Below are 19,178 nucleotides of genomic sequence, written 5' to 3'. Positions count from 1 at the left end.
ATTTAAAATGATGAGGCTGATATCATTCAAACCCAAAACCATCAAATGGTGACCGCCATGCCTTCCCCAAATTGTGACACATGTTATCTATTCTGCACTTCATACAACAAAACTCCCTATCTACCCACATAACAACACCATCGGAGAAAATAAATTATAAAATTAAAAAATATATATTAATAAAAATGTAACATGAAAACTATTTATATATTTTTAAATTTTTTATATTAATATATTTTAATATTCTAAAAATTATTAGTATTGGAAAAAAATTATAAATAAATTTTAATATATTAAACATTGATATAGTATATTAATAAAATATGAATTTTATTTTAAAATTTTAGATTTAAATTAGTTTTTAAAACTTACCATATTAAAATTAAATTAATATACATACTTATTTATTGATGAAATAAAAAATATTTTTTATATAAAATAATAATAATATATATTTATAACGATAATAATTAAATAATTTTTTATAATAATATTTGTAAATTTTATTTAATAATAATAAAAATATTTTTATAAATTTATTAAATAATAATGGAATAAATATTTATTATATTAATAATTAATTAAATATTTATAGCAATAATAGTTAAATATATATTTTTTAATAATATTTTCTTATTGTATTTAATAATAATAATAATTTATAGTTTTAAAACTCACAATATTAAAATTAAGTTATTTTTTTTTAATTTATAATATATTTATATATATATATATATATATATATATATATATAATATATATATATATATATATATATTTATAATGAAATAATAATAATAATATATATTTTAATATTAATTTTTTTTTTTTTAATTTTATATATATATATATATTAATAATAATAATAATATATATTTATAATGATAATAATTAAATAATTTTTTAGAATAATATTTTCTAAATTTATCTAATAATAATAAATATAATAATATTTTATAATTTTATTTAATAATAATAATAAGAAGTTAAATATTATTTTTAGTAACAATGAAATAATACTTATAATAATAATAATTAAATAAATATTTATAAAAATATTTTATTGGGCTTGAAAATCATAATAATTATTATTAAATATATGTATTTTAATTTTTTATAATTTTATTAAATAATAATTAATTAAATGCATATATATATGCTTTTGTGTGTGGGGAAAGATTAAATATATTTGTAATATTTGTTATATTATAATTTGATTAATTTTAATATACTTTTAAAAATTATTTTATATATTGATATATTAGGATAATATAAATAATTTAGATATTTTTAAATAAATGATGAAGTTAATTATAGATATAACGGAAAATTATATTGATTATTTAAAATTGGGGATTTATTATTATTTAAAATTTGATAAATAAAAGTATATAAATAATAGTTTCTTTATATTTCAAAGGAACTTCTCTGAGCTTCGAGAATTTTGCAATATAAATTTTCCACTAACGAGGCCAACCACGTGAAGGTGGAAGTTCGTTTGGCCCCTCCCCCTCACTCCTAATTTATGGTTTACTACTATTTCACTCATCACTCCCCCAGCCCCACCTTCTATGTGATTTCCCTAAGAAATATACTAAAGTTCATTTGAGCTACCCCCTCACTTGTAGATTCTATAATATTACTATTTCACTCAACACTCTCCCAATCCCCCCTTTTAATTTCATGTGCAATAAATTTAAATTGAAAATAGGCATCAAATTTTGATCATTACAAAAATATTATTGCAAATACAAAATGATCCCATATCAAATTTTTCTCATTCTCACACATTCCAAGCATATACCAATTTACAATCAACAATCATCATTACATTAAAAAATATTATATATATGCAAGCATCACATCAAATTTTCATCATTCCATTAAAAACCATATAGATACACAAGTACTAAAACATCATATCATATTTCCATCATTACATTCGAAAACATTATAAATACACAAACACATAAACATTCCTTGATATTTTATTACACACAAGATTGTAAATACCCAAACAAACACAATAAGAAAAAACATACAATCAAGAATACAAACACATAGTAAAAAATGCCTACAATCAAGAGTACACAACACACATACAATGAAGAGTACAAACATAGAATCAAGAGTACAATTCAAATTTTAATCATTGCAAACAAGATTATAAGAACAAAAGAAATACAAACACACAATAAATACGCAAACATAACAAACATTACAAACACGCAATTATTCAAACATCAAAAGCATTGCAAATAATCAAGAGTACAATTCAAGTTTTTAATCATTACAAACAAGATTGTAAGTACAAAAACAATACAAACACACAAGCATTACAAATACACAAACATTCGAACATCAAAAGCATTGCAAATACACAAGCATACAAACATCCCATCAAATTTCTTATTACACACACAAAATTATAAATACATACAAACATTTGCATATCAAATTTTGATCATCATACATAGAAGATTGTAAATATCCAAACATACAAAGTTGATGTAGACACTAAATAAAACCATATGCTAAAGAAAATTCACACACATTTCAAAGTACATACCAAGCATGTCATCCACATCCATTGTAAACGCATAACTATGCAAATGAATCCCAAACAACAACCATTGTCATACACATCACAAATACACATAAAATCAAACATTGAATATACAAACACAAAAAGCCATTGTAAACACACAAAGATACAAACATTAGATATCATGTCTTGGCCATCCCACACATTGTAAGCACACAAAGATACAAACATTGCATATCAAATTTTGGTCATCACACACAAAAATATACACATCAAATAATGAACATCACAAAAAACATTGTAAACACACAACGATACAAACATTGCATATCAAATTTTGGTCATCACACACAAAAATATACACATCAAATAATGAACATCACAAAAAGCATTGTAAACACACAAAGATACAAACATTAGATATCATGCCTTGGTCCCACACATTGTAAACACACAAAGATACAAACATTGCATATCAAATTTTGGTCATCACACACAAAAATATACACATCAAATAATGAACATCACTAAAAGCATTGTAAACACACAAAGATACAAACATTAGATATCATGTCTTAGCCATCCCATACATTGTAAGCACACAAAGATACAAACATTGCATATCAAATTTTGGTCATCACACACAAAAATATACACATCAAATAATGAACATTACTAAAAGCATTGTAAACACACAAAGATACAAACATTAGATATCATGTCTTGGCCATCCCACACATTGTAAGCACACAAAGATACAAACATTCAATATCAAATTTTGGTTATCACACAAAAATATACACATCAAATAATGAACATCACAAAAAGCATTGTAAACACACAAAGATACAAACATTAGATATCATGTCTTGGTCATCCCACACATTGTAAGCACGTATAGATACAAACATTGCATATCAAATTTGGGTCATCACACACAAAAATATACACATCAAATGAATGAACATCACAAAAAGCATTGTAAACACACAAAGATACAAATATTAGATATCAAGTCTTGGCCATCCCACACATTGTAAACACACAAAGATACAAACATTGCATATCAAATTTTGGACATTAGAAATTCATTGTAAACGCAATCGTATAAATGAAACTCAAAAAACAATCATTCCACAAAATTCTACATGTAAATTCAAGTAACAGAAAAACACATCAATCAATCTATGCATTAAAAGATTTTAGTTTGCAATCTATTAAACTAAAAGTATCTAGTTCTAAAATAAGTAAATAAAAAAGTAAGGCGGAGAGAAGGACACAAACCCTTGAGGACAGCCATGGTCCATCCTCAAGAGCAATGAGAAAGGGCTTTTAGCCCTTTCAAACAAAATAATACTTTTATTATAATGATAATGTTTTTAGAGTAATTACAAAATAAAGATGAAAAATAAATCACTACTAGTTTAATTTGGGTCATAATAACATAATGAATTCATATCTTCTGTCATGACATGTAGATAGTTCATCTATCCTATCATGCTTGTATTTTTTTCAGGCTCTTAAATCATCTGCAAAAAACACAACAGTTATTAAAATTTAGTGGTCATCTATTGGTTACCTATAAAGCAGCAATTTTTTTTTGAATTAAATTTAATATTTTAAGCAAAGGGACTAACCCCTAATTTGATAACTTGCTAAGTGAATGCAAAGGTTAGAACATAGAGATATGATGAAATTAAAGGCAATGAATAAATTTAAAGTTGATATAAAGGTTTGAATTAACCTTTGCACCATTTCTATGGGGTGTATCTTTTTCTGCAACAACGGTGATATATCTATGCAATACAAGCCATCATACTCTCAGATAGCCTACAACTCATTGGGCATATTCGTCTAATTAATTAAAATACATAATCAATCAAACATTCCCAGCACAACATGGAGACTCATTGGGCATATTCATCCAATTAATTAAAATACATAATCAATCAAACATTCCCAGCACAACATGGAGTTTGAAAAAAATAAAAGTAAAAAAATAAAAGTAAGAGGAAATGTATTTAATACGGCATACATATATTGAAGGATCATACAAGAAATTAAATGAATCTGAACATTCTTTTTTTCATTAAATATGTATTTAAAAAAATTGCTTACCTTTGACGGAAGAAATTAAATGGTTTCTTTTTTTCCCTGCGCTTAGATTCAATGTTATCGGGAGAAGGGACGCTGCTGCACTGTGAGGAATGATGATCTGGGAGAAGGGACGCTGCTGCACTGGGAGAACGGACGCTGCAGTGGGAGAACAGAAAAACCATGAATTTGGCATATAATATATATAGTCTATTTAGCAACACAGAAAAACCATGAATTATGGTTATGCCGATTATGAGAAACCTCGGCCCAGGTTTATGATATATCCTTAGCTATAGTATGCAAGGGCAAGGAGATGAGTTTCAAGGATGTTTTGAGACAGAACCCAAGTTCCCAAATATTTTTCAAATTAGAAGATATATGGTCAAATGGAGTTTGACCATTTTAGATTTTGGAAGGTTGGAGTAGGAGAATCAACGTTTTATTCACAGCAATACATAAATAAATTTATTATCAGAGCCAGGACTATAAATTATAAATTCATCATAAATGAATGAAATATCTTACAAGAAAGAAAGTACAGTGAAATCTGAACATTCTCTATATCACACATATATTTCTGATAAAATCCCCTATTCTCCTTGGTGCAATCGACAATGACACCCAACAAAATTAACATAGTCCGTCAAGAAAATGCTTACAGGCTTACCTCAAGGGGCATTGCTCAATCCCTTAGATTCTCCTCAAAAACGATTCTGTGCAACGAGGGATTTATGTTGCCGCCTCAGCATGGATGCAGATGATCTAATTTAAAAAACCAGAGGAAACCGCCTCAGCATGGATTCAAAGGATTTAATTAAAAAACCCAAGAAACATGGATTCAGCATGGATGCAGATGATCTAATTTAAAAAACCAGAGGAAACCGCCTCAGCATGGATTCAAAGGATTTAATTAAAAAACCCAAGAAACATGGATTCAGAGGACTTAATTTAAAAAACCAAGAAACCGCCTCACATCGATGCAGAGGATCTCATACCTTGGCACAGCGAGGGACACTGACTGCAATCTGGGATCAGCATAGGATATCTGTGGAATATGAATATGAAACCGTCTCAGCAGCATGGATGCACAAGATTTAATTTAAAAAACCGAAAAAATTAAGAAACCGCTCACCATGGGTGCAGAGGATCACCAAGAAACCGCAGACTCTGAGGAATTAAGAAACCGCTCACCATGGGTGCAGAGGATCACCAAGAAACCGCAGACTCTGAGGAATTTCTCCCAGTGGCCAGTATTTGACGACGGCCGCCGCCCAGATCCATATTGGCAGGCAATTAAGGATCTATACTGCCGCCTCACCAAGAATGCGGAAAATCTAATTTAAAAAACCATACAACTCTGAACATCAAGTTACCGGAATTAAATTTCTAAAATCAAATCGATTCCTCTCTCGTTCACCTAATTTTATTTGCAGCCCACAACCCATAATCAGAGTGATCTATACAAAGAGTTTAAAAATAAATTTACCAGAATGCCTCATTTAACTGTGATCGGATGCCTCAGTTAATTGTGATCCCTGGGCAGAGTTCGGATGCCTCTGCAAAGTTGTCCCTGGAGTTAATTGTGATCCCTGGGCAAAGTTGTCTTGATTCAGTAATTGATAGGGGCTACCTGCCTCTGCCTCTGCCTCTATGAAAACACAAGCACGCCTCTGCCTCCAGCTCTCAGAGAATACACCACAGAGAATACAACCACACCACACAGATAGACACACCAAACAGATGACAGAAACACACATAACAACAGAGACCAGACCACACACACAACACATGGAGCTCCAAACATACAGACGCACGAGACTAGACCACACAATGCAGAAACTCTGAGAGGAGGAGGAGGAGCAGCACAACAATGCCAATCCAATGCCAATATGAATCCAAAAATTAAATCGAATTAAAGCAATCAAGAACTTTAACCGTTGAGATAACCCGTTTGATAAGCAGCACCCTTTATCTCTCGCACTCTGCAACGGACGGCTCGGATTATTCTCCAGCTTTTTTCACAACAAAAGCACAATCCCTCTCAGCTCAGCTCAGCACAATAAAAGCACAATCCATGTCATCCCAACAGAAATAGTAATAAAAACATAATCCATGTCATCCCGACAGAAATAGTAATAAAAACATAATCCATGTAAGAAATAGTAATAAAAGCATAATCACTGTAATTGAAGCAAAAAAAGTAATAAAAGCACCATTCATGCAATCAAATTAAAAATAGAATCCAATAATTTTTTTAAAATAGAAGCATGCAGATATAGAAGAAAGCTCAAAACCCTTTTTCATGTCATCACAATGATATTTTCATGTCTTAATTTAGGAATTAACTAATGAACTTAATATAGGAATTAAATAATGAACTTAATTAAAATAATTAACATTTTCCAGGGACCGTTTAGTCCTATCCATTGTCTAGGCATTATTATGCCTAATCAAATTTGATATGTACTCAACTATTAATACATAATGGCTTTAGCAAGTATGTTTATGCATGATTTGACTCATATGATATAATTTGAAGCCTATAACTATTTTCATGATAGGCAAATTTTACCTTGTTGGTGCTTAGGTACATAATAGGAAGAGCATGTATCGTACTAGGAGTTTGTTTAGCCTATTCACTTACTAGGAGCATGTATCGTACTAGGAGTTTGTTTGAATATCTTGCAAAAGACTAACACCTGTTGGAAAAAATGGAAAAAAACTATGGAAGCAGACATAAGGAAAAGAAATATTTATGGGAAGGTAAATATATAATAAGGAAAAAGGAAACATGTGAGAATACAATTAATGCATATTAATTGAAGACCCTCTAGGCCATGCATGGGAGAGAGAGATCGATCGCTCTAAGGCAAATTAATGGATTTATGAGTTTTTCTATAAGAGAGATGTTTTCTTCTAACATCCCCCAACCACCCATCTTGTTGAGAAATCAAGAGGCTTACAATTTATATTAGATTTCTCTTTCCTTGATATTTTTTTATGAAGTGTGTTGGCCTTTTATTGATCTTTATTATGTTATTCCATCAAACAATTACCAAAACGTAAACATGAAGATCACAAGAAAAATAATGAACACAAGATATAGGCTCCAAGCCAGGCCAAAACCCCTCTAAGGGGAAAATCGAGAAAAAATATTTTCTTATAGAATTAGATCAAAGTAAGATATCCAAGACTTCAACCTTCTAGATTCCAAGTCAAACACTCCTTCTACACAAAAAAAATCATGAATAGCAGGAGACCAACAACAAATATTAAACAAGAGATATGATAAGGCAGAACTTCCAAAAACCCTTCTTCAATTTCAGACTTGAACCCTCCTTCTTCTACGAAATTTCAGAACGAATCAAGAAAATTGTGTGTCCAAATGAGATCATATCACCCTATATTTATATTGTCCAAAGGGGTTTGAATAGGCATTCCTTTTTGGGTAGGGCCGACTTGACATATATAGGAATTTTTGACCCAACATTACATATTTTCTCTTTTTATTTACAAGAAGTCAAATGAGGATTTTGATTCAACAAATCCTATAAGCATGATGAACATTCTTAACTAATAAAAATTAATAATAGTAATTTTTTTCTTCTCTTTGCTTGTACATAAAATATACAATGACCTAAGTACATGGATCATTATGAATACCAAACCTAGTTACATTTTCCAACACTCCCTCTTAACTAGGGAGGTATTCATTATTACATAATCGGTACAAGGATACTTCTCAAATTGAAATATTATCATAAGAAGAGTTATATTGATAAGCCATGTTGGGAGCACAATGTTGGGAGGCATACACATGGACACCATCATAGCCTCTCAAAACACATGCCCCATTCGAATGTTCACAAGGTATTTCCTTCCAAAACTATTTTTATCTTCGATTCCCAATCCTTAAAAAATATCGTTCCTCATCGACCAATCTTACCTTGGATACGTTATCAGATCCTCAAAGAGTTTTATTCCATGGGACTGCTTCCTATCCTGGATTCCCAATCCCCCAGGAGTAATGATTACTAGATTCTTATCCAATATTCCATTCTCCCTCCCAATGCCATAAACTAGACATGTGGCAATTAATCATGGCCTAGTGCATGACACATATGAAGAATATGGTGTCCATCATCACTCTCTTTCAACTAGGGAGGAGATCCTTACTCCTAAAAAAATGGAGGAGATTTATTTCTCCCTCTCAATCAAGGAGACATCATCACCATCCTTAGCTGGTCGCATACATCATCTACTTGTTCTTCCATGGATATATAGTTGTAGATGCAAGGCCCCTTTCTCATGTATCATCATTACTGGGATTCAACCTTCTGAGATGTCAAATAATTTACGGAGCTAAATTATCTCACATTTCATCTTCATGATAGGGTTTCTTGGCTCTTAATAGCATCACATCATATCAAAATTCAACCTTTCAAGATCTCAACAATTATTATTAAAATGATCATCTATCATCTTCAAGGAGCCGAGCTTCCTCACAACTTCTAACACATGTATTCTTTCTTCATAACAACTTTATTCCTCATATTCTTCAAAAAGTCATATCGAATTTCCAATATCAATTTTTCTCTCATGCTTATCCAAGTCATCAATAGTGCTATCCATAGAATCTATGTGTTCCATGATCAAACCACGTAGTTTAGATCCAACAAATTATTTATTTCCATCCTTTGCATATACTATTGCAATATGCTTTTTCGGGGAGCCAAATCACATCTAAAATAAATCATCAGTATCAGCCTTGCCAAATCATAATGGCCTCAAGTCAAGGTGTCAAGTTTTGTTACTTTCTCCCTCTGAGGTCAATAATCCCTTGCACAATATATCTCATATTACAACATATTTCAACTTTATGCTCTTTAGATTTCAATCATCAATTCGAACTAATCAGGAGGCTTCAATATCGTAACCATTAGGACCCTTATAGCTCTATCTTTCCTTCTTGTTGCTTCCCATCCGATAGCCTTCTCGATACATACATCAAACTACTCCTTCCTTCATAGTCTTCATGCTAAGCCACATTCCTTCAAGTATTTCATCTACTTATTCAAGCCTTACATAGAACTTAGCCTTGACATGTAACTTTGACTAGAAGACTTATAAAAGAAAAAGGAGACAAAATATAAAGACAATAACATTAATAATAATCCAAGGTGTCAAATACTTATCTCTGGAGAAAGGTTTACTCCATCTTACTCTTGGACCCCTTTTTATCAAATCCTGTTTTTCACATCATCATGATATAATATCTGCCAATATCTAGGTTTGTTTTCCTTTCAAAGCGGAAATTAGTTAGGGTTTATATTTCTAGGGTTTATTCTTTCATTCCATACTTTCTAGGGTTTACAAACCCTAGATACCAAGACCTGCCACTTACAAACTATAAGTTGTACAACCACACAAAATAGTTAGATGAAAAACCCTATATTTTTAAGGTATTCAAGGTCTTGTTAGAAATAACATATTTTATAAAAACCCTAGATTGATCAGAGTCATTAAGACTTGTCATTTTCAAAATTCTATAAGCATGTTGCAAAACCATAACAATTGACATGGTTTTTATCTTTAATGTCTTTAATTTATGCAGATTGTTTCTATGATCATTATCATGACCTATAAAATTATATAGGTCATAGAAAATTATAAGTACCTCCTTTGATTTTACCTTTCCTCTTTTGCAGAGACCTGGTCGTGTTCCTTGAATTGACATTTATCAACATCATTTATTTAGGTCAACTTCATTGATGAAGTAAGTTGTTGGGAACGGATTCCCCTAGAGCCAATTTTGGGGTCAAAAGCCCATATTTTGGGGAAGAAAGGCCAAATTTTGCATGAAGAATGTAACATCTCTGCATTTTGTGGTCGCTGAGCATGAAGGCGTAAAGAGTCAGTAAGGGTTTCTGCCCTTCTTTTCTATAAGTCATGTCAGCTTTAGAGATCTACCCATTGTCCACGGACCATGGGATTGTATAAAAAGAAGTTCTAGAAGAGTCTCTTAGTAGTTCATTTTAGTAGATCATGGATGAGTCATTGATGTAATGGGTCTGTGAGAGCTAAGAGCAAAGAATCTTAGCATAGGAAGAGGCTCTACAGCTGAGTGCATAGAGGCCTAGGGTAGAAGTTCGCAGCTAAGTGCGCCGACCCCTGCAACTGTATGTGCAGGGAAGTTAGAGTCTATTAGAGTCGGTCTTTTCAGTCCTCCTCAGAGATCAAAACTCTTTTTGCATTTCATTTTTAGGTTTCCCATTCTGCTCGATCACCTGCATTCCATTTAGGAGCATGCCATATTCTGACGGAAGGACCTGGTCACTCATTTATCCCTCATGCCATGTCCTGCTGGCTCAGCTCTGTTTATTAAAGTTCATTAAGACAGTCTTGAAATCATTTACAGTCTTGTTTTTATCACTTGATAAGCAAAGAGTCAACTTGGTCATTAGGTCTAAGGTTTGCAAATTTTTGTTCTCAAAGTGCTTCAATAATACTTGCAGGCCAGAGGAAGGCTCAATAATTCACTCCAATGATGTTTCTGAGCAAGAGAAGATGAATGAAAACTGAGAGAGGTTTTTGTCCAAAATAGGCCAAGGAAGAAAAACCTCCTTCACTTTTTACACAGGTGTCATGGTTTTAGAGAAATGTAAAAAATACAATTGCCTCGAGAGAATTGATGCACCTCTAAAGTGACCTTGGGAAAATCAAGTTTTCTCCTAGCTTGGTTAGCCAAATGACTTGCTTGATGAGTAAAATGATAACTTTCTTGGAAAGGTGATTACACAGAGCAAACATGGCATATAGTTTTGCAGAAAATGGCATTGAACATATGCCTTACAGAAAACTAGAAAAATATCTCTATTTGATCACAATTTCTGCAAAATATTCATCGCTTGACTAAATTGGGACCATCCTGCAAAAAACCCATGTCTCGGAATTGAGAAATTCATCTTTGTTGCCCAAAAAATGAGCCCGAAAATCACCTATTGAAGATACTACGTTTTTAAATGAAGTATACAGTAAAAAATTTCTTTAACCATCAAATCCATTTTCTGTCCTCATATAACACATCAATGGTCAGCCATGACGAGAAGAAGAAGAAGAATGGTTGTGGCTTTGGGGATGAATGCCTGGGCATACTTTGGATCCTGAAAAATAACCCTGTAGCGTCCACGAATGCAATTTGTCTCCTGCCATTTGTATCAATCTGCTTGACTAGATACCTGCAGGGATTCCTGAGATTGATCAACCAAAACAAGTGGCCGAAATGTATGGAAATGGGTTTGCTGATGTGGTGGCGGGAGTGCCAGATAACAACATTGTATTGGAGGAAAAGTAATGGCAGGAGGTTACTTTGGCGGAAGGGGGGTGGGGTCTGTAGGCATGAGGTGGCGGACAGGCAGTGGAGGGGAAAGGATGGCATATGAGCGAATGGTGGGGAGGGGGGAGTCCACATGGCAAGTCAACGATCATAAATTAAGATTGCGATTAAATTAACTTAACAATTGATTTTAACACTAAACCTTAATCAACCATGTTTAAACACTGTGGTTAATTAATTTTATTTTTACTAGTCTAATTCAACTGCGATAAAACTGTGTGGCTGATTCATTCGCTAACCTAAACTAATTTTATTTAATCCAGTCTAATCACGTTTAAACAATGTGATTAAACTAACTAATATACTTCTCCTAATTCAATGTGGCATTTAAACAAGATGCACACTTTATTGAAATTTTTCTAAGGTACTTCTAATGAAATTTTTCATTTTTGAGTGGCACTTTGACTTGCTCACCTGCATCCATATTTTTTATGGGGTATTTTCATTGTTTTTCTTGTTTTTTCATATTTTATTTTTTACTCTTTTCACATGTATATATTTTTTATATCCCCATTTCTTTTCTTTTCTATTTTTTCTTTAGAAATAAATTTGCAGAATGGAAGATTATTTACAACATCTCATATACAAAATTACAGCTACAATCAAGTCATCCTTTGATATATAGGACCCTAACAATGGCTCCAATGGGGATGGAACCCTCCTTGTGAGGTGTCAAGAACGCTGCAGATCAATAGCCTTGATCCATTGGGAAAACTCTCTTTATTCTGCAACTGAATCTGATCCACCTGTTTTCAATCATAAATATGGGTAACAAATCGTCAGAAGCTTAGGGCCTTCTCTCCGGGCTTCAATTTATGATGTGAGCCACTGTCACTCTTGCAGTAGAATAGTAAAATGATATGTACAATGATTCTAAATGAAACTGATTTAAATTTGAGGAAAGTAGTATTTGAGAAGTCTACCATTGACAGGTCCACCAGGAAGTGCTTCTTCAATCAAGTCCTTCAAGAAAAATGCATTATTGCCTCTGAAAGCTTCATTTTATATGGCCCTTTCCACAAACTGTCGAACTTACCATGCTCGCCTTTGCCTTCATTCCTTGATTCCCACTTTAACTCTAGGTCACCTAATTGTAAATCATATGCTTTTGTTCTCATGTCATAGATGTTTTTGATGTTGTCTTGAACAAGTTGAGTTTTTTTATACACCTCTTCCCTAGATTGTTGCAATTGTATGGTCTGGTTAATCCTCCTATGTAATTCATTAGTTTCCACTTGTGATTCTTGTAACAATTTTAAAACAGGAATTTCCAGAGAAACTGGAAACACAACATCAAATCCATATATTAACTGGAATGGAGACATTCGAATAGAATTTTTGGTGCTAATTCGGTCAGCCCACAGGGAATTAATCAACTTTTTATGCCATAAATTTTTATTCTCCTGCAGTAGATTTTTGATGATGTTGACTAAACTCTTGTTGGAGGACTCAACTAACCCATTTCCTTGTGGGTAATAGGAAGTTGAATGTCCTAATATTATGTGGTATTTGTTACAAAAATCAACCATTTTCTTTGACTTAAAGGAAACAACATTGTTAGTGATAATATTATGGGGGCATCCAAACCTAGACAGAATGTTACCTTCTAAAAATTGGATAATGATAGTATCTGTGGCTTGCCTGGTTGGGATAGACTAAATACACTTGGTAAAGTAATCAATGGCTGTTAAGATCCATCTATGTTGGCCTGAGGAGCTGGGATGGATTTCACCAATGAAATCTAGGCCCCACTTCTAAAAAGCAGTTTCAACTAAAATGGGTTTCAATGGTATAGGCAAAAGTTTTCTCTTGCCTTCAAAGGTTTGAATTTCTTATGCTCGTCTACAAACAAGGTAGGTCAGTAAAGCCAGACCTTAGGATTTTGTTGGTTGTGGTTTTCTAATACAAATGGCCTCCACAATGTCCTTGATGAAACTCTTCCATGACCCTGTTTGCTTCATCTTTCAGTAAACAGTTTAGTAAAATACCTCCACCATATTTCCAATATCAATTTTGATCTAAAATATAGAATTTCATAGCTTTAATTTTAAGAAACCTAGCTTTTGTTTTGGTTAAACCAGGAGGAGCTTGTAATTTTTGTAGTACAAAGATAATGCCGACATGCCATGGTGAAGTAGCAAAGGTCTCAGACACCTGTGGAGTCGCCATCTCTTCATGTTCATCTAGTGAAATAATATAATTGATATCCAATGCATGAAAATTGGACTCAACCATTATCTTTTCCAATCCCTGACCTTTGATGATCTTGGTTGGTTTAATCTCAATGTCATACTCTAGGATCACAAAAATCCATTTCCCTCTTCAGCGATCTAGGTCAGTCTGTGTGAGAATATCTTTTACCACAACACTTGGTAAAAATGCAATGATATGAGAATGTAGGATGTATACTATAAAATCCTTTAATGCCTTTACCAAAGAAAATGATTGTTTTTCCATAATGTTTTACTTTACAGATGCATCACTCAGAGCTCTGCTGAAAAAAGCTATGGGATGTTCATGGCCTTCATTGTTTTTCTGCAATAAAATAGTTGCAATAGTATGCTCAAATGGAAAAGAAAAATAATGAAGTCCTTTGTAAAGTCAGGGCTTATCAAAACATGAGCAATAGTTAAAGCTATCTTTACTTCATTAAAGGATTTCTTGGTTTCTGTATTCCATTTTATTTCCATGTCTTTATTTAACATATTTGTAATGGATCTTAAGATTTCAGCCAAGTTAGAAATACATCTTCTGAGAAAATTTATCCTACCAATAAAGGATTGAACTTCTTTATTGTTTCTGGGAGGGTCAATTTTTAGTATGGTTTCGACTCTGTTAGGATCAATTCTAATACCTTCTTTAGAAATGATATGACCTAGAAGTTTTCCCTCCTCTAAACCAAAAAGAATTTTCTTAGGGTTTAAGGAGATAACATATTTTCTGCACTTTTCAAAAACTCTTCTTAAATGGTGCAAGTGTTCTTCATCTGTTGAAACACAATTATATCATCTAGGTAAATCACAATGAACTTGTCAATTTCATCAGCAAAGGCTATCTCCATTGCTCTTTGGAAAGTGGCCCCAACATTCATCAAGCAAAAAGACATTTTTACATACATAAAAGTTCCCCATGGTGTTGTAATTGTTGTATTGTGTTGATCTTCAGGATGAATCAGAACCTGATTGTATCCTGAGAAACCATCCAGCAGTGAGATTCTGTTGGAGCCAACTACCTTTTGTAGGATGTGATCCATTTTAGGAAGGGGATAATTATCTTTCAGAGAAACATTGTTAAGATTTCTAAAATATACACAACCTAATTTCACATGTTTTCTTCCTAGTAGGTACTAGATTTGAGACGCATTTCGAAAATCTAAGGGGTATAATGATATTTGCATCAAAAAGTTTCTTGACTTCATTTTCTATCAAAGGAAGTAAAACTGGATTTATTCTCCTCAATTTCTATTTAAAAGGATTTTGATCTTCCCTGATGGGAATGGTGTGCTGAATGATACTTGTATCATAATATTTCAAGTCTTCATTGCTGCAGGCAAACACATCAGAGAATTCTTTAAAAATATCAATATATTTTTGTTTTTCTTTAGGTGGTAAGGATTTAGACAGTTTGACAAATTTGGGGTTCTCTGCAGTTCCTATGTTACATTGATCTACCTCAGCTCATATTGGTTCTATTTTCGTCTTCTTGGCTATATCGTCAAAGTCAAGAATCTCTTCCAATGGTACCAATCCTCTTGGTAACACATTGTCCTTTAATTGCAGAACCTCAAGTTCTTCTTGATTATCATCTATTTCATTAACCACTATTTCTTTTTCATTTTCGTCTATATCATTTTCTATATCAATATTTACAGTCTCAAATTCATCTTTCATTTGTAAGAAGTTTTCTATTTGTTTATCATTACCAAAAGCCTTCCAATATTTTACATTATCAAGGACAACTAGCATGTGTCTTACTTCTACCACATACTTCCTATTGGGATGAAAAGGCATTTTTCAAGTGCTGGTTGAAACAACCAAGGCTTCAGCTAAAATATTTTGGCCTCTAGGAATAACAGACAAATCATATTCAGAAAAGCATTGCAAAAAATCTAAGCCTACATTTCTATATGTTCTTAGTCTAGGGTGTTTAGCAGTTGTTGTAGTGGCTACTACCACCCTCCAAAATTTTTCCTTAGCTTCATTTTGGAGCCTCCCTACCAACCATCCTCAGCAACATGTCTTGCACTGACAAGTAGTTATGCTTTAGTTGAGTTTCTGTGGCTTATCAGCGTGTGTCTGTGACTTGGTCATTAATTGGCTATTGTTCTCACTTGAAGAATTGCAAAAAAATAGAGGGAAACCAATCTTACCCTCTAGAATCGTGTAGAGAATTAACGCAACCTACTGCTCTCCAGAAATGCATAGAGCAAGCAGGCAACCTTACCTCTGAAAATTGCGCAGAGCAGCCCATCGATGGGCTTGCTCTCAAAATTTGCGCAAATCTGGCTGACAACCTTGACTTCAATCTAGAAATCATGTAGAGCCTGAGGGGCATCCAGAGCCACTCCACCTAGAAACTGCGCAGAAGTCATCTAGAGGCTTGCAGTCCGTTGCTTATGCTCCAAAGTTGACTGGTTCTCTCCAGGACTGAGAAATCTTGCTTTGCATGCATGGGCTGATTTTTCCCAAAAAAGAAAAAAAAAAGAAGGAAAATAATTCTTGGATTTTAGGGATCCATTTTTAGCAGTTGGGGTTACATGCAAAAGGCGTTTTAGAAACCTCCTGCCAAGTGTCGCTTTTTCCTAGATCTGTGGCATGCGCATCATAAGCCTCAATCTTATCAAAACTATTTATTCGATGCTTCAGAGTTCATTCTTCACTTCGATCTTGGAACTCTGGCATCCCCCATCGTATCTAGAAGCATTTGACACACTCAACTCAAATTTTTTCGGGTAAGTCCACTTTTCATGTCTTTTGTTTCTTTTCTGTCGCTTTTGTTGTTGTTGTTGTTGTTGTGTGAGTGTTGTTTGCTTGGTCTTGTTGAAAACTTGCTGTCGTTTAATGCATGTTAGCTTGTAGAAGCACTGTTTCAAGTTTTCCATTTCATCTCCTTGTTGTTGCATGCATGACTTTCTTTTTGCATTGACAGTCGCCGTTGTGGCGACTCACTTCACACACTTACTTGTTTTCTCGTTTATTGAATCTTTCACTCACTGATTACATGCATGTTTACTCACTCATGTTTGCACTCAGCTTTGCACATGCATTTAGCCTTTACTGTTCTTCAGTTGCGCGTCGGCGGGTCTTGGCTGCCTTGGCCCAGACCTTGCCTTGCCCGGCTTGCATTGCACATTTATGAGAGTGAAGGCTCTGCCCCCTGCCCAGGAATTGTGTAGATCTTGCCTCATATTGGCCTTCTAGGATTTCTCTTCACAATTCTGAGAGGCGTGCCTTGTTGGCCCCTAGAATTGCGCAGATGCAATTTTACCGGGTTACAGTCAAGCAGACTGAAACTGCGCATTGCACAATTTCAGTCCTCAGAAGGAAAAACTGGACTGTGCTCTGTGCAGTTTCAGCAGTCAGTCAGCTCACTGACGGCCCGGACTGTGTTCTACACAGTTTTGGCAGTCAATCTCCCAGCGTTCCAGTGAAATTGCACAAATCTTCCAGTCATCCACCCAAGTGTGTTACATCTCAGTCCTCAAGTTGTTTTGGTTTTTCAACTGACATTGTTCTTTACATGAGTGTTGCTCTGTCTCCAAGTATCATAGGTGTTCGTCTCTCTCAATAATATAGGTACAATGGCTTTCAAGAGAGCAGGGTCAAAGGACACCGATGTGGTCGAGCACGTGTCTATGAGCTTTCCCATCTATGAAGACACTAAGTTGTTCATAGACAAGGAGATCAAAATGAAATGGAAGGACATCAATGACATCTTTTTAGGCACATTTGAGGAGAAGGTGGAGGACCGCAGGGTCTACGTCAACATACACAAGTTTGGCTTGTACCGGATTGCATGCAGATATCCCGCGTTTCCATGCGCAAACATGATCCACATGATTGTCTCGCATACTTCTCCAAAGAGAATGGTGTTGAGCAGTGTCATTGGAACATAAATTTCTACCTTTAGGGCAAAGTAATTTCAAGCGATGTATAACTTGCCGCAGTCAGTGATCACGATGGATACACCCTTCACCAAACCAAACAACAATGTAAACTCAAGAGACATCTTGAAGAGCTGGGTGAAAGAGTCATATAAGTTCATGATAATACCCAACCAAATGTACAAGACAAGGATACCGGGGAAGGATTATTAGCTCTTGGTCATCTTCACATGCCACATATAGGGCCAAGAGAGTACAGAAACATTCCCGCAGAGTTGGGTGATTGTGTTGGATTAGCTGGCGAATGAAGGAAGACATTTCAATTGGTCTGACGTGTTGGCTCTCCGGCTGAAGGAACAAGTAACAGAAGCCCAACATCCTCCCAAGGGTCAACAAGAAAATATTTTCATATCCGCTTACATACTTGATGTAATTTGTGCTCGTCAACGGTTCCCAGGCTTACGTTGGACATGGACAACTTTAGAAACCCCTGTGCACACCTATTGCAGGTTGTTCTCCGAATGCATCTTCCGTGGAGTTATCATAAAACTATCAGACCACTTCATCACCCCGGTGTACATGATGATCTTTGAGAAGGATCCGCTTTGCCTGTCGCAGGCAACAATGAAGGCATTGATTGACATAAAAGATTGGTATGCCTCACCCCTTGGCATGTTCATACAGATGTACAACGTGGAGAAGGCTCCACATGTTTTGCCGAAGTTTTCCATGGATAAGCTGGTCATGCAAGAAGTTGCATATCACATCTTGACAAGGTTGTTAGCAAGACTGCACAAGAAGAAGAAGGCACCTTGGCCCGCTCTTCCTTTGCGGATCAGGTTGTATGGGATCTAGAATCTCAAGCATGATGAGGTCGAGACAGAGGAATTCAAGAGGTTCACCTTCCGCACCAAAAGTTTCAATCCATATGACCCGCATTGCCTAGTGAAAGACCAATGTGCAAAAGTGTATCATCCTTGGGCGTGTCATTGGCCTGAGGAAGATCCATGGAGATATTGCTACAACTTCTCCAGGCT

General features: G+C 34.3%; 2 long non-coding RNA genes across 2 annotated transcripts; both read right to left on the bottom strand.

The window, feature by feature from the left end:
- Positions 1-4,013: 4,013 nt before the first annotated feature.
- On the bottom strand, positions 4,014-4,377 carry LOC149182864 (uncharacterized). The gene is made up of 2 exons (XR_016257652.1): positions 4,290-4,377; positions 4,014-4,074 (listed from the first exon to the last, which is right to left on the bottom strand). It is a non-coding gene; the product is annotated as an uncharacterized LOC149182864 (long non-coding RNA).
- Positions 4,378-4,673: 296 nt separating this feature from the next.
- Positions 4,674-6,351, bottom strand: LOC149182863 (uncharacterized). The gene is made up of 5 exons (XR_016257651.1): positions 6,129-6,351; positions 5,775-5,976; positions 5,638-5,687; positions 5,310-5,404; positions 4,674-4,798 (listed from the first exon to the last, which is right to left on the bottom strand). It is a non-coding gene; the product is annotated as an uncharacterized LOC149182863 (long non-coding RNA).
- Between the last annotated feature and the right edge of the window lie 12,827 nt (positions 6,352-19,178).

Source organism: Pinus tabuliformis, chromosome 3_2 (genome assembly GCF_031772625.1).
Source record: "Pinus tabuliformis cultivar Carrire ecotype Pingquan chromosome 3_2, CPIR1, whole genome shotgun sequence".
NCBI classification, from domain to species: domain Eukaryota; kingdom Viridiplantae; phylum Streptophyta; class Pinopsida; order Pinales; family Pinaceae; genus Pinus; species Pinus tabuliformis.
Note: the sequence above shows the minus strand (reverse complement) of the source record. Positions and strands in the feature narration are given on the sequence as shown.